This window comes from Perca flavescens, chromosome 5 (genome assembly GCF_004354835.1).
Source record: "Perca flavescens isolate YP-PL-M2 chromosome 5, PFLA_1.0, whole genome shotgun sequence".
NCBI classification, from domain to species: domain Eukaryota; kingdom Metazoa; phylum Chordata; class Actinopteri; order Perciformes; family Percidae; genus Perca; species Perca flavescens.
Window position 1 is genome coordinate 11,375,925 of NC_041335.1, and position 14,381 is coordinate 11,390,305.

Genomic DNA, 14,381 nt, shown 5'->3' on the forward strand with positions numbered 1-14,381 from the left:
ATTTTGATAGGAAAGCTGAAGACATGAAAGGGGAGAGAGAGGGGGGGGAATGACATGCACAAAAGGGCCGCAGTCAAACCTCTATATTTACCAACTGAGCTATCCGGGCATCCTCTTTTAATCAGTCTGTTATTGTTGTTGAAAACAAGTGAAGGAGCTTTCTCATAGATAAATAGACAGATAGACAGATAGATAGATAGATAGATAGATAGATAGATAGATAGATAGATAGATAGATAGATAGATAGATAGATAAGTGAAGGCGCTTTCTCATAGATAGATAGATAGATAGATAGATAGATCATTTATTTCAGATAACTTTCATTTACATGTGTTGCAGCTGTATATTTTCAAACTGGTAAAGGAAACCCTGTCTTTGCATTTTATTTTAATCACAATCTGTTTTAATAAAAGAGCTTGTGAAAGTGGCTTTGACTTAAAACATTTAGCCCACTTTGTAAAAAAAAAAAATACAGAGCAATATACCGTGTGTCGCCATTCAGCGCTAATGGCGGCGCGAGGAAAAATTTGGGTGCACCTAAATTTTGTGCTGGTGCACCAGTGCAACCAAGGCAAAAAGTCTGGAGTCCTGTTTCACTGTCTCTCGCAACTTCATTGCAACTAAAATACAAACTACATCGCAACTTTTATCAAAATTTTTTACAAAAGCTCCCGCAATATCAACAACAAAAAGGCTGCGAAATCCTGGAGGGACTGTATGTTACCAGAAATACAAATACTTAATATAATTTTTCAGGTAATGTCCACCCTTCATATACCAAATTTCCACAAAGTTAGGATACTTGTGCAGTAGCTGACCATAAGTTACGGCTATTTAAAACTGTGATGCGGGCACAATAAGTGCTTGTGGCTGTGGTTATTTCTTCTTTTGGCAATTCCTCCTTGCAATATTTATAACTCAGCTGACAAAAAACTAACTAAATGCCCATATTTATGCATTTGACACACCAAGGGAGTGGCAGTTGCTAATGTTATTGACGAAGGCTTCAGGAATGTTTAACTGTTTCACAATAAGAACCTTTATGATAGTTGGCCAGAGAAAGACTTCAATTGTGAAGTAGCAACAGGAAACGTTTTGGTTGCAAGGTTTCTCAGTGTTATCCTATAGCAGAAGTGGGCCGCATCGCCTGAATCAAAGACCACCTCCGCTAACATCATTTAAAATAGCAAATGCTATATAATGATTGTGGCTAGAGCTGGGCAATATGGAGAAAATCAAATATTACGATATATTTGACCAAAATCTCGATGTTGATATTGCGGGCGATATTGTAGGGTTGACAATTGGTGCTTTCACAAAATATTTACACAATGAGATAAAAACAAAGAAAAAAGAATCATTAGTAATGTGGATATAACGACTAAATAAAAAATTAGCTACAGCTAGAACAGTCTGGTAAGTTCAGAAAATGACATCACTTTACTGTAGAGCTGGGCAATATATCGATATTATATCAATATCGTGATATGAGACTGAATGTCGTAATATGGCATAAGTGGTGTCTTTTCCTGGTTTTAAAGGCTGCATTACAGTAAAGTGATGTCATTTTCTGAACTTACCAGACTGTTGTAACTGTTCTATTATTTGCCTTAACCCACTTATTCATTATATTCAATTCAATTTTATTTATAGTATCAAATCATAACAAAAGTTATCTCGAGACACTTTACAGATAGAGTAGGCCTAGACCACACTCTATAAATTCCAAAACCCCAACAATTACAGTAATTCCCTCAAGAGCAAGCATTAGCAGTGGCTATTGCGACAGTGGCAAGAAAAAACTCCCTTTTAGGAAGAAACCTCGGCAGACCCAGACTCTCGGTAGGTGTCTGACGGGCCGGTTGGGGGCATGATGAACAGTGGTAATAACAGTCACATTAGAAGTCACAGTGACTTCAAAGGTTATCGTGGAAGTTCATGTCATAGCAGGGCACATATACATATATCCACATTACTGATGATTATTTACGAAAAATCTCATTGTGTAAATGTTTTGTGAAAGCACCTAATAGTCAACACTACAATATCGTTGCGGTATCGATATTGAGGTATTTGGTCAAAAATATCGTGATATTTGATTTTTTCCATATCGCCCAGCCCTACTTTACTGTAATGAGGTCTTTAAGACCAGGAAAAGACAACATGTGTCAAGCTACGATATCCAAAATATAAAACGTTATCTAGCCTCATATATCGATATATTGCCCAGGCCTAATTGTGGCTATTGTTTATAGGTGATATTAAGTGGATCACGAGTCAAGATGCATTAATCATTGCATACCACCTCGGCTAAACAATTTCCTGGGGTAACCCTGGATTACATAATCAAACAGGACAGATCACCAAAGGCACAAAAATATTCACCTACTACTAATGTTACCTAGTTATGCAGACAGTTTCGTTTTAATGTTCCCAGATTTTGAAATGTGTTGTTCACCTCCACTGTCGTGGGGTGGCAACAGCAATTTCAGAGACATATTTTAAAGTCTGGGACCATAAACCTAAAACTATTTGCATGCCTAGATAAGACTTGCATATGATGTGTTTTGGGGCGGCAGTAGCTCAGATCAAGTACGAGGTGTGGACTGGTAGCTGGAGAAATGCCGGTTTGCATCCTGGGCATTGTCCAGGTGCCCTTGAGCAAGGCACTTAAACCCCAACTGCTCAGGGTGCCATCCTGAGGCAGCCCCCTCGTTCTGACATCTCACCATACATAATATGTTTATAGGTCCTATTTGTGCATGTGCGTATTTGAGCCTCTGTGTGTGTGTGTGTGTGTGTGTGTGTGTGTGTGTGTGTGTGTGTGTGTGTGTGTGTGTGTAACAGAGGAAAAGAATTATGGCCGCACAATATTGTTTTTTTTGTCGTCACCGCAATATTAACTGGCACAATAAACACATCGCAAAAGGCTACGACATGTTGTGTTAGTTGAAAGAAAATCAGTAGAAAACGGCACTTTAAAATGTAACGGTCGTTCTTTTTAAGTGTAACTTTTGTACTAAATTCAATGTTCAATGTGTTTAATAAAAGATGGTTGGAAATAATTTCCTTTCATTTGTTTTAAATTCAACAAGCAATTTGCTGTAGCAGAATACTGAAAGCAACAGAAAGACAGAACTTAGTACACTTTAATATCCGCTAATTTATCGCACGTAATATCGTTATCGCAAATGTCAACGTTATCGCATATTTTCCTCATATCGTGCACTCCTAAAAATGATTGATTTCCCACCCCCAAATTTGACAGCATAGTTAAAAGAAAGTGCATGAGTATGCCATGCTTTGTTGGCATACTCATGCACTTTGGATTTCTTTTGGTTACACCTGGACTTTGTTTTAGGAGGAAAATTAGCCTAACCTCACAGTGGGTGTTCAAAGTGTTACAAGAATCCTTTCCAAAAAAAAAAATGTTTTAACACCCAACAGCAATGGATCAAACTACACACCACCTAAGCCTTCAATATTATCCATACATTGTTTGATTCACACCTGTAACTCATTGCCCACTGTCCTTGATTTTAATTTAACAGGAGGTTGTTATGGTCAATGCTATATAAAATTTTTTTTTTTTTTAAACTCCCCAGTGTGGTGGCTATTCAAACTGTTAAAGGACAGTGTTGTTTCTCAAAAGCAGATTCAATGCACTTAACACAACATAAAAACAGATGTATTGTATTTGCGAAATGCTAGAGGTAGATAAATACACATTACATTCTAAATTTTCCCTCGGGATGAATAAAGTGTCTACTTATCTATATATCCATTTGCCTGTTACAATATAAATTCAGTCACCTTAATTTGCAGAGGCTGGGATAATGCAGCACAGAAATGTTCTCGGGTAAGTAAAAAGTAGAATGTAGCTATGTTACTGCGTATCATGGATGCGGTTGTAGAGATTGGGCAGCTGACAAAAACAGACATCCGCTTATTTTCACATCATCACATGGTTACTTTGTTTACTGGTATGTTAACAATCGCCTCACTGGGTGGGACATTCCGTTAAAAATGTTACAAATAAACTTGATCAAACTCAAAAGCAAGCATAACGGTAACGTTACTTTCACAACCAACCACTTACGCCAACTCACGTTACCTTTCTTTTAACTTGTGTGTAATTGACATCATAGCTTAGTTATCACCCACTTGACAACAAAGCAATGCGTTACCGGCTAACGTTTGATTAGCTATCGCTAGAGCGCACTAAGACAACTTCATGTAAATCCAATGTTTACAATCGCAAACCGGGCGCTTCTGTGCATAGCCAAGTTAGCAGGCTAATTCAGTTAGCCAGATACCACAATATAACATAGCCTAACGTTACGTTACTGACACTTGGTCATAAGAAAATTGACATTTTTTAATAGATGATATTGATAGTGTTGGGTGTAGAATATTGTGTTTAACGTTACATAGGGAACACCAATGTAGGATTAATTATGTTCATAAAATTGGCGTTAGCTACTCTGCAGTTCTGACAGCTAGCTTAGCTAGGTAGCTAACACCGTTAGCTATTAGCTAGCTTAGCCTAGCCATGTAGCACGTGTTCGTGATTTATAACATAATTAACTAGCTGACGGTAGCCAGCCAACTATGAGTATTGTAGTGGGGTGAGCATCCGGCTAGTTAAACTGTAAAATGAACTAAATGTACCAAAGGTTCAACCGTGTAACGTTAGCTATAACGTAACGTATAACGTTAGCCTCGAAAATGTCAAACTGCTATGCATGATTCTCCTCCAAAGAATAGCCGGATCCCGTCGTCCAACAACAGAACAGAACAGAACAGAACAGACCCCCCCCCCCCCCCTCCCCTCCCCTCAACCAAACGGACAGCCAGCAATGGAAGCTAACTAACCTTAGCGGCGGGGCAAGAGAAACCATTCGGCGGTGCTATCGTACAGTAGCAAACGTCCCAATCCTCGTCAGTCGGTCCAAATTCGCTTAAAGAGCTTCTCGCTTCGATTGAGTGTCTCGCCCCTGAATTAATCCACATGAAAGAGTAGTTTTCGTTTTCATTTGTTCCGCTGGCGGTTTTCAGCTATGCCTTGTCTGTTCCTGCACAACAGTGGACTAACAACACTATAGTCTCTAAGCCGCTGCTGCTGAGACCACAGTGGTGCTGAACTGAACCGCCTCTCTCTCTCAATAGGTCCGCGTTCTCTCTCGCCCCTCCTCTCAAGGATTGCACTTATCCCATGTCCACTATTTCAGAGATATAGCGCTCTAGTGTTAAAGTGGGTTATCATCATAAAGCACCAAAACAACATAACTTAAACGGCACCAACGTGCCTCTTTATCTTAGTTACTACTTTCTGCACATCATTTAGCGTGTCTGACGTGCATTTTTGCAAATGACATGCAGCCTACCTATCATCTCAAACATGGTAATGTTTCTTTATAGATTTTTGTAAGTGTGTATGCTGTATATTATCAGATAATGTAAAAAGGTTACACTACCCAATTGGTTGTATACACTTTGTATTTCTTTACAAATAGCCTATAAGCTATTAGGCTAGGCCTAGGCTATATGTTGCTTCCATCACCATCCAATGTATGTAGGCTATATACATGTGTTGGCCTATATGTCTAGCAGTGCAATGATATTCCACAAAACAATTACATATAACAACATAATAACAATAGATCTACATATATGCATCACTACATCCTTGCTGCTCAAACATATTGTTGGCACACATTGTCATATTATCAACAACTTGTATTGTCACCTCTCACATCATCTATGAGGACAAACCCCTCTGTATTCTCTCTCTCCTTCTCAGAGGTTCCAAAAGGGGTCAGTTCAAGTGTTGACACTCCAGGAAGTCTACATCTGTGCTGCTTGATGCCCGTGGAGAAGTACAAGCTGTGAATACAGTGACTTAACATTGAAGGATAGTATTTGGGAGATCACAACATCCCATGCTGTGTGATGACTCTGCTAAAGCCAGTGCCCTATAAATGGTCGGAAACCTCTCTGTCTGCTTTACAGCTACGCTGGCGTTTAAAACTGCCACCCATACCGCAGCTATTTCAGTCACAGAAAAGATTTTTGTTTAAAAGTATTTAAGTCAGTCAGCGGGACTCATTTAAGAAAGACACCTGCTGCTGGTTTTGACAGGCTAAGGTAATTGGTTTCTCTTCATTTTATGTTTTATACTTTTGATTTTGTATTATGTCATTCCCTCTGGACAGGGCGTTGGCAACCTAACTTTGCCATATATCTGGCACACTTCAGGCAGGCTATATCTTGACCTAAATTTCAGCGGCAGCCTTCCCTATGATGTCAGATGGGATTGTTTTTCTTCCCCGTGTTTTTCTTTCTGCTCTGTGGTTTGGAAGACCCCCTCTAACCATCAGTATAACCACCATCTCTTCATCCAGCCATCACAGAGCAGGATAGAGAGCTGTTTATTTTAGCTGGGCTTTCTAGACCCAGGCACATGTCGGAATAATCTATCCCCCATCTCCGCAATGCCCAATTTGTCAGCTCACTGATAAAGCACAAATGTTTATTATTTATACCGTATAAACAGCTGTGTTTCATCTGCAGCCAGATCCCCTGTAGAGTTAAATGGAGCATCAGACAAAGCCCAAATGGCCAGACGAACCTTCTTAAGATCCTAAAATACATGATATCTGAACAAGGGACACTTTTAATGATTGCAAAAATAAATATGGAGCCCATTTAGGACAGAAAACCTGAGATGTGTCTTCTACAAGTTATTTAAAAAGAACTGGAGTGGATTTTTTCAACGGATCCAGAGCCCACATGAAAGGCACCGCTGAGAGTGACTGCATCAGCTAAGCAGGCTTCGGAGATTTCAAAGGCTGTCAGTTGATAGATGCACTGCAGACAGTCATTACGGCTCTGAAATAAAAGACGAACAACAAAAAAATTCTTCAGAAACAGAGAGGAGGCTGGAGGGAAAATCCTCATCAAAACAGCACTCTGACGAGTTGCCATCCGCAGTCTACCAGATTAATGGAGCTCCCCCTTGTGAATGATTGTCTTTGATTACAAATACTCTTCTGCTGGTGCCATCTCCTAGTTTTCTATTGTCTTCAAGGGTTGTAGTGCTTAAGGCGTGTTCAGTACGACTAATTAGATTCAAGCACAATTAAATCAGAAACATACAATCAGAAACATGAAATGTATCTAACTGAAATCACGTGTTTCATGAATACTGTGATCTTTAGATGAAGGTGATGGATACTATTTGGCACGTGTTGCTATTTTTAATGTTGGTATAATTACATGTCAAGTTCTTCCTTTGGCTATGATGTACATTTTTAGCCGAGACATAATTCATCCTGCCATCGATGGCATTCATTATTGTCACGACCGGGCTCGAGTCAAACAGCCTGGGAAAATGATCTTTCTCTGTAGATATTAGAGGCAGAGGGAGAGACAGAAAAGTGAGAGAGGGGGCCTGCTTTGTTTTATCTGCTTAAACGTGACCCTCTTCTCCTCCTATCATTCACAAATCAATCTAGGTTTACAATGCAAAGGCAGGGCTCCAAATGTATTCACTGCAGCAAGACTTAATTTAACTGCCTACAAAGACGGCAATGAGAGCAGAAATGGCAGCATCTCACTGAAGAGTCTAACGACTGCCTGCATTGTTGGAATTCCGGCTTAACTTCCTGAGTCTGTCCACACCTGGCCGACCGCCAGCACACTTTTTTCTCATTTTTTCTTTTTTTTCCTTTTATCAAAATCATATGTGTCTTTCTTACATCCTTTTTCCTTATATATTTTAGCGGTATTTATATGTCTGAGCAGCAACAACAGATACATTAAGTGCTACTGAATCATTTTTGCTAAACCTTTTTTTTTTTTTTTTATATATTTAGATATTTTATCACCCATTCCTCTATGTGACGTACATTTAGGCATCTCATGTTGTCATGTGCTCTCTGTTTTCATGTAGCAAATTGTGCCTATAATTTTCTTCGGTATCATAGGCTGCCGTAGGCGTGACAGACATATTCACACTTGTCTCATGTCCAAGTGAATCCCCGTAATGAAACTGGCAGTGGCGCAGCATCGCTGGAGTTTAGCTCAGTCAACCATCTGTTAGATTGCATGGATTCATGTGGAGTAAACTAGAGTGGACCTTGTATGGACATGTTCTAGCATGACTGTCATGACATCAATGTTCACCATGAAATGAACAACAACAAAAAAATCATTCCTGTCTCTTTCTAATGGAAAAAGCATGCAAGGAGAGTATGATTCACTGCCTTTCATGTCTAATCCAGGTTTCAGTACATTACATAAATTAGATACAGATACATCATACAGCATATATCATGTATGCACATCCACATTCACACATGGAACATATTTTGGTATTGGTAAGGCTTTTGAGAGATATTTAATAGTGAGTTTGTCCAGATATTTGCTCTCTGATAGTATGCTGCAACATCTACAGACAGCACTAGCAGTGATAACACTGATGCTTTTTACAAATGAAATCAGGTCATGGTGTTGTGGACTTTTCCTATTGTGTTAATCTGAGTTGTGCGACAAACCTTCGCAGTTGAGATGAAAGAGCTGAAGGAAATCAAAGTGGTTTTTTGTTGGCATGGATATGGTAGTGACGTGATAGCTAGTTCACCTTTTGCACCAATAATGGATACCATCTCTGGCTGAAAAATTGACATTTGAACCAGTGGTGAAGATAAGAGTGCATTTAGTTCTTTCCAGCAAGGACACTTGAGGAATTTCCTTCTCTTCCCTCAAGGACAAAGCCGGTTTTGGCTGCATTTTTCTTTCTAAGTGGCTGAGCCATAAGCCCAGAGGTGAATTGCTGCTGCACAGCCAACTCAAATACGACTCTGCAGGAACTGCTGAGCTGGATGGACCTGCACTGCTGGGTCTAATGTTAAAAGCCCAGCCAGTGCTGAGTCCTTTGCCACTTCAGAGCACACCACTATCTATCCAGCCTTTGTCCATCGCATGATAACGGGCTGCAGGTTTCCAGGCTGCTCACATCTTCACTTTTACATAAACTACACTTAGACAGGGAGGGGATAATTCCCGGGAAAATGTGTGGTAGGGAGAATACTAGGTTTTCCAGGAAAAAGGGAGGAAAGAAGGACAGGGGTGTAAATGGGTTGCCATAGCATTATATGAGGAAGAAGAAGAATAGCTGCGTTTTCAGTGAGAGGACGGAAAGGGCAGGGGTTCAGAAGAGTGCAGAACCCCCATAAATAAAGCTAATGAAATGGCAGTTGAGTCTGGAGAGATGTGGAATGGCTGGTTGGGTCTTACCCACTGTCTGATTTATCCTCAGTGTCCCTGTGAGCACAGCGGGGAGATCCATTACCTCACCTCATCAATAACATCCCATGGACAGGGTAAAAAGCCTGCTTTCCACGCCGACACTAACCCCAGGGACCAGCTCAGAAGGCTCACTCAGTCGGGGAGAGGAAGCTGGTGTAATGTAGTCACACATAGAGAGCAAAAATGTCTCTGTTGGGGGATGGGTTGCTTTAGAGGAGCTGTGCAGGGGGTATAGCTCAACATACAGCACAGAACATACTCAGCACATTGCAGCAACTCACAGTCATGTATAATGTCAATGTATAATTATGCAAATTACAAGCCATGGAATTCGATGCAGTTGCCATCTCCCACATGGACACAGCTGTCTTTATTCTCATTCTGTGGGTGGATGGTGCAAACATAAGCGTACACTCACCAAGTCAGTTGACGCAGGGAGCTATCGTCAGAGAGTGTGTCAACACACAGACTCGTAAATGGTTGATAAGCCTCACCTCATTCATAAGAAATGCTGTTGATAAACTCGAACAGTACAGGTGTATGCATGCCTGAAATCCCGATGTACTATAAACAGAGCAGTGATTTTAAATGATCCCAGAGGGAAGACTGAAAATATGAAGGTGCCAGCAATTGCTTTAATGTAACAAGAGAGTAGTGGAATTGAAATGAGGCATGTGATGAAGATAATAGGGCTTTGGAAGTATTTTACAGCAGAAATGAGGTGAAATGTCAACAGAGCTTATGGTCTAGAGGGAGTTGATAACAGTACAGAGATAAGAATAGAGTGCAATAGCAGATACTGATGTAATCTCTGTCACCCACACTCTCTTGGTGCATGCGTGTGTGTGTGTTTGAGAATGATCTTTCATGTGCTTTTTGCAGTGAGATCACAAGGTAGTGGCATTGTCTCAGTTAGACACCCTGAGGTAAGGGCTTTTCAACAGCACGGCTGAAAAGAGGAAGCTCAACACTCAAACATGCCACAGAACACCAGGTGGGCTCGCTGAGCTTCACAAAAGCCTCATTTCCACCAAGCAGTGCAGTTCAGTTCGTTACACATTAGAACTGTTTTTTTTGTTTTTTTCCATTGTCAAACGTTGTGCATGGTACCAATAGAACCGCTCCATTCCTTCCTGTTTTTTCGTTACCCCTCTGTTGAGGTACCTAGCACACTGACCCGATACTGAAAGGTAGAGCTAGAAACATTGCAGTCCGCAAATAGTACGTTACAGACGTTCCTCTGCGTCGTCTGTAAAAAGAAAAATACAGCGAGAGCTTGATGGAGAATAAATAAAAGTGGTTTTAGCTTGTTTCTCAGAGCATGACTGTCCATGGCTATTACCATCTGAACTGGTAACGGAGTTTTCACTACTTTTGATGCACAGAGCAGCCATGTTGTCTTGTCTTAGGGAATTTGAGGACCCAAAAGCAGAGAGCAGGCAGGAGAAAGTTTGAGTTTAAGGATTTATTTCACAAAAAGCAAAGTACACACCAAAATGCAGAGGGCAAAAACTACTTCCAGAATGTTAATCAAACAAGAGAACAGGGAGTCCAAAAAAACAAAAGTTATCCAAAAACAGGAACTTGAGACTAAAGATAATCCAAGGACGACAAGACAGCACAGAACCCGACTGGAACTGACACACAGAAACGCTACAATGATCTGACACAAGACAAGGCTAACACAGAGGCTAAATACAAGAGGTAACGAGCAAACAAGGGACAGGTGATACAACAGGGCGGGGTAGAACAATCAGACAGGCGTGAAAACACAAGACAGGAAGTAAAACTAGACTAGACAAGGGAGAAAACAGACTACCAAAATAAAACAGGAAACAGAAACATACACAACCACAACACATGTTGGATTTTGAGGTCGGTGAGGTTCTCCTGAATTTCCGAGTCGGAAATCCGACGGGCATTTCAGTTGAAATTTCCAATTGGGAACTTGTTAATTCTGACTTCTGTTCAAATGAAATGCACAGTTTATGTCGATAGACCAATATTGCCTCCATTTAACACTAGAACGGCCATGACGGTCATTTTGACCGTTTTGAAATTTATATGTGTAATAACTTAAAAAAATACAATCCTGCTGCTGCCTGACTTTTCCTAAAATAGTCTGTATTTTAATTTAAAATTGTTTTTACATACATTACACAAAAGGCAAAGAAAATACAATCACTTTTACCTATTTCGGCCATACACGGTCATATTGACCGCTCGGATTTTCGCGGTATTGTTTTTAATCTTTCGGGCATGCATCTTGGTTGCAGCATCTTGGTTGCTTAGTAACTACCATAGTCTTTGTCAGAGAAACGTAACTAGTGGTCTCGAGTAACAAGTGTGGGCATCACCGATTTGCCAAAGGCAAAGCCAGAGTCGGTAACGTAGGCCAATACAATAACTACGGCGTGGATGGACTCAGTTCTGAATCAGAAGGCAAGCGCCGGGCGCATGCTCTGTGAAAGGCGCAGTACACGTAGATGGCCGGTGGCTGTTTACATGTTCATATAACTTTATACATTCTGAACTGGCTGGAATCATTGCACACATCCTCTCCAAGAAGTGCACCAGCAGTAAAATTGTCCGGAGGAAGTTCATGCAGCAACTGGCAGAGGAGCTGAGTGCGGAGTTTATAGGAAAAAAGGGCAGCGGCACACGGTCCAAGCAGCGCTGCACACCACAGCAGAGCCAGGTTAGGTTAGGTTATAGCTAAATGTTCAAATAAGATACTTTTAATTGTTATTTGGCTGTTATGAGTTAAGTTGAATGAATTTACAGACCATATTTTGCGGGATATGAATTTATGGAATAATGACGGTTTTCTATGCCATGTTGATGCCATTTCTAAAGATATCCTAACACAATACATAATACAATATCGCAATTAGGTATTTATCATGAGATTATAGGGTTTGGAATGTGGCGGTCAAAATGACCGCTCACGGCAGTTCTAGTAGTTATGGAATTCCGGCACTTCTAGTGTTAAGAAAACTGACTCCGGTGAAAACGCAGAACAGATGTGTTTAGGTAATGTACGGTTCTAAAGGTACTATACCGAAAGAAATTGTTTGTCATGTTCACCATTAGAGCTTTTAGCATCATGGTCAGCATGCTAAGGTTCGCTAATTAGCCCTAAACACAAAGTACAGATTAGCACAATGGGAATGTTAAGCCGGTATTTAATAGTCATAAACCAAAGAATTGGGACCACCAAAGTTAGTAGAATTGATCCTGAGTGGTAGATATACTATGCCTGTACCACATTTCATGGTAAATACATCCAAAACTAAAATGTTAACCTCGTGGTGGCGCTAGATGAAATGTCAGAGGACCACCAAAGTCAATATGGTTCATCCTCAGAATAAAAATACATCATATACATTACAATATGATAGTACACACTTTGGACAAATAGATAACACATATTATCTAAATGTAAAAATGCTAGAAAATGTATTTCAGTATCCTTTTCTAAAACCGTCTGGAAAACCCCCCACAAAGGAGAATTTTGCTGTTTATGTCCTTGAGGAAGAGGCAGATATCCTATTCAGCAGCTTCTGTCTGGCTATGCTGACACCAAGGTCAAAATGTACACAGCCCTGCTCGGGGAGGAGGGAAAATAGTCCGTCAAACGAGCAGTGAACCAAGCCCCTCCTGCATCCTGGAAAGCGTTGATGCAGGAATACAGGGTCCTCTGAGAATAGAGACCGCTCTGTAAGCATCTACAACGCTCCCTGAGCAATCACAGTGTATGTTTCTTTTTTTTCCACCTGACCTGGCCTTCTGTCCTCTAGCACAAAACCAACAACACTTGAGGTGTATTTTCCTTTCTCATGCTGTTATGAATGCTCCGAACAATGCCTATTATTAAACAGTATGCCACAAATGCATGTAAAATAAACCACCACAGCTGTCAGATGACGTTCATGTGCGTATATTTAAAAGCTTATTTTGACCATATGCAAATTCAAAAAAAAAACACACAGTGTGTCTTTCAATTTGACAACACACATCAGAGGCTGAGTCCATTGTGGTTGACTACGAGAGAAGAAAAATAAAGGCTGTGGAAAGAGCTGAGTGGTCACCGTAACAGTGTAACTGAAGAAGAATTTAGCCTTCGACTGCCAAAGCTAGTGAGTCACATCCGATCTGAGAGATTCTTGTCAGATGTGGGAGAGTGGGAGGTGTGTGTGGGCTGCAGAAATATGATATGGAAGCGCCAATCCAGCCTGCGAGCGTTTTTCTCTTGAACACTCAGAAATTAATCCATCCACCTTGGAAAGTCCTCGAGGCTTTTCACACCAAGAATGTAATGTGTTAGTAACATACTTGTATAGGGTCTTTGTGTGTTTATGTCAGTAGGAGACATAAACTGTGAAGGAGGGGAACAATACAGGGTACACTTTGACTGTTTTGTTTGGAAATAACTCAATGATGAATGATATCCTCTGTGTATACTCCTGCCTCTGTGCCAGTGTGTAACTTGACAATAATGTCTATAGTTGCTTCCTCGGGGGCAGATTTGCGCTCAGTGACGTTTGCAATCATTTTAAACTATTAAATGTACCTACAGCACCATTTCAAGTGCCTTAAGGCAGTGACACACCAACCCGATTATCGTCCGTCGGACAGTCTGGCGAGGTCAGTGACTCGAGTCTGTTCGCTGTGTTCTGTGCCGTCGTCCGTCAGAGGGGCCGTCGGCCTTCATTTGGGCCGATTTGACATGTTGAAGCGGAAGGCGGGCAGTCGGACTCAATGACCAATCTGATTGGTGGAGTGCTAACCCGGAAATGACGACGGGGCTGAGCGGGACTAGAGTCTCTCAAAATCTGACAAAAATCTTTTAAACTGACCTTTGTCGATCTGAAATGAAGACAGATTCAGCAACTGCACGGCCTATTTCTCACTTAAAATGTTTTCAGAAACACGTTTCGGTGAACTATTTTCATAAAATTTGAGATCGTATTCCGAACGAGCCGCCATGATGGTCTGGCTTTGAAATTCCGGAGAAGCCAGACTCACGGGACGTGTTCGTCCAATCAGCTGCCGGTTTTCATTTTTT

At 40.8% G+C, this 14,381-nt stretch overlaps 1 protein-coding gene across 4 annotated transcripts in view; it reads right to left on the reverse strand.

Annotated features, from left to right (window-relative positions):
- The window catches only part of ncor2 (nuclear receptor corepressor 2), a 103,869-nt gene extending 98,749 nt beyond the window's left edge, over window positions 1-5,120 (reverse strand). For all 4 annotated transcript variants that reach the window (XM_028577582.1, XM_028577583.1, XM_028577581.1 and 1 more), the window contains exon 1: window positions 4,877-5,120. The gene's annotated coding sequence lies outside the window, so the exon portion shown is untranslated. The remainder of the gene's footprint in view (window positions 1-4,876) is intronic.
- Between the last annotated feature and the right edge of the window lie 9,261 nt (window positions 5,121-14,381).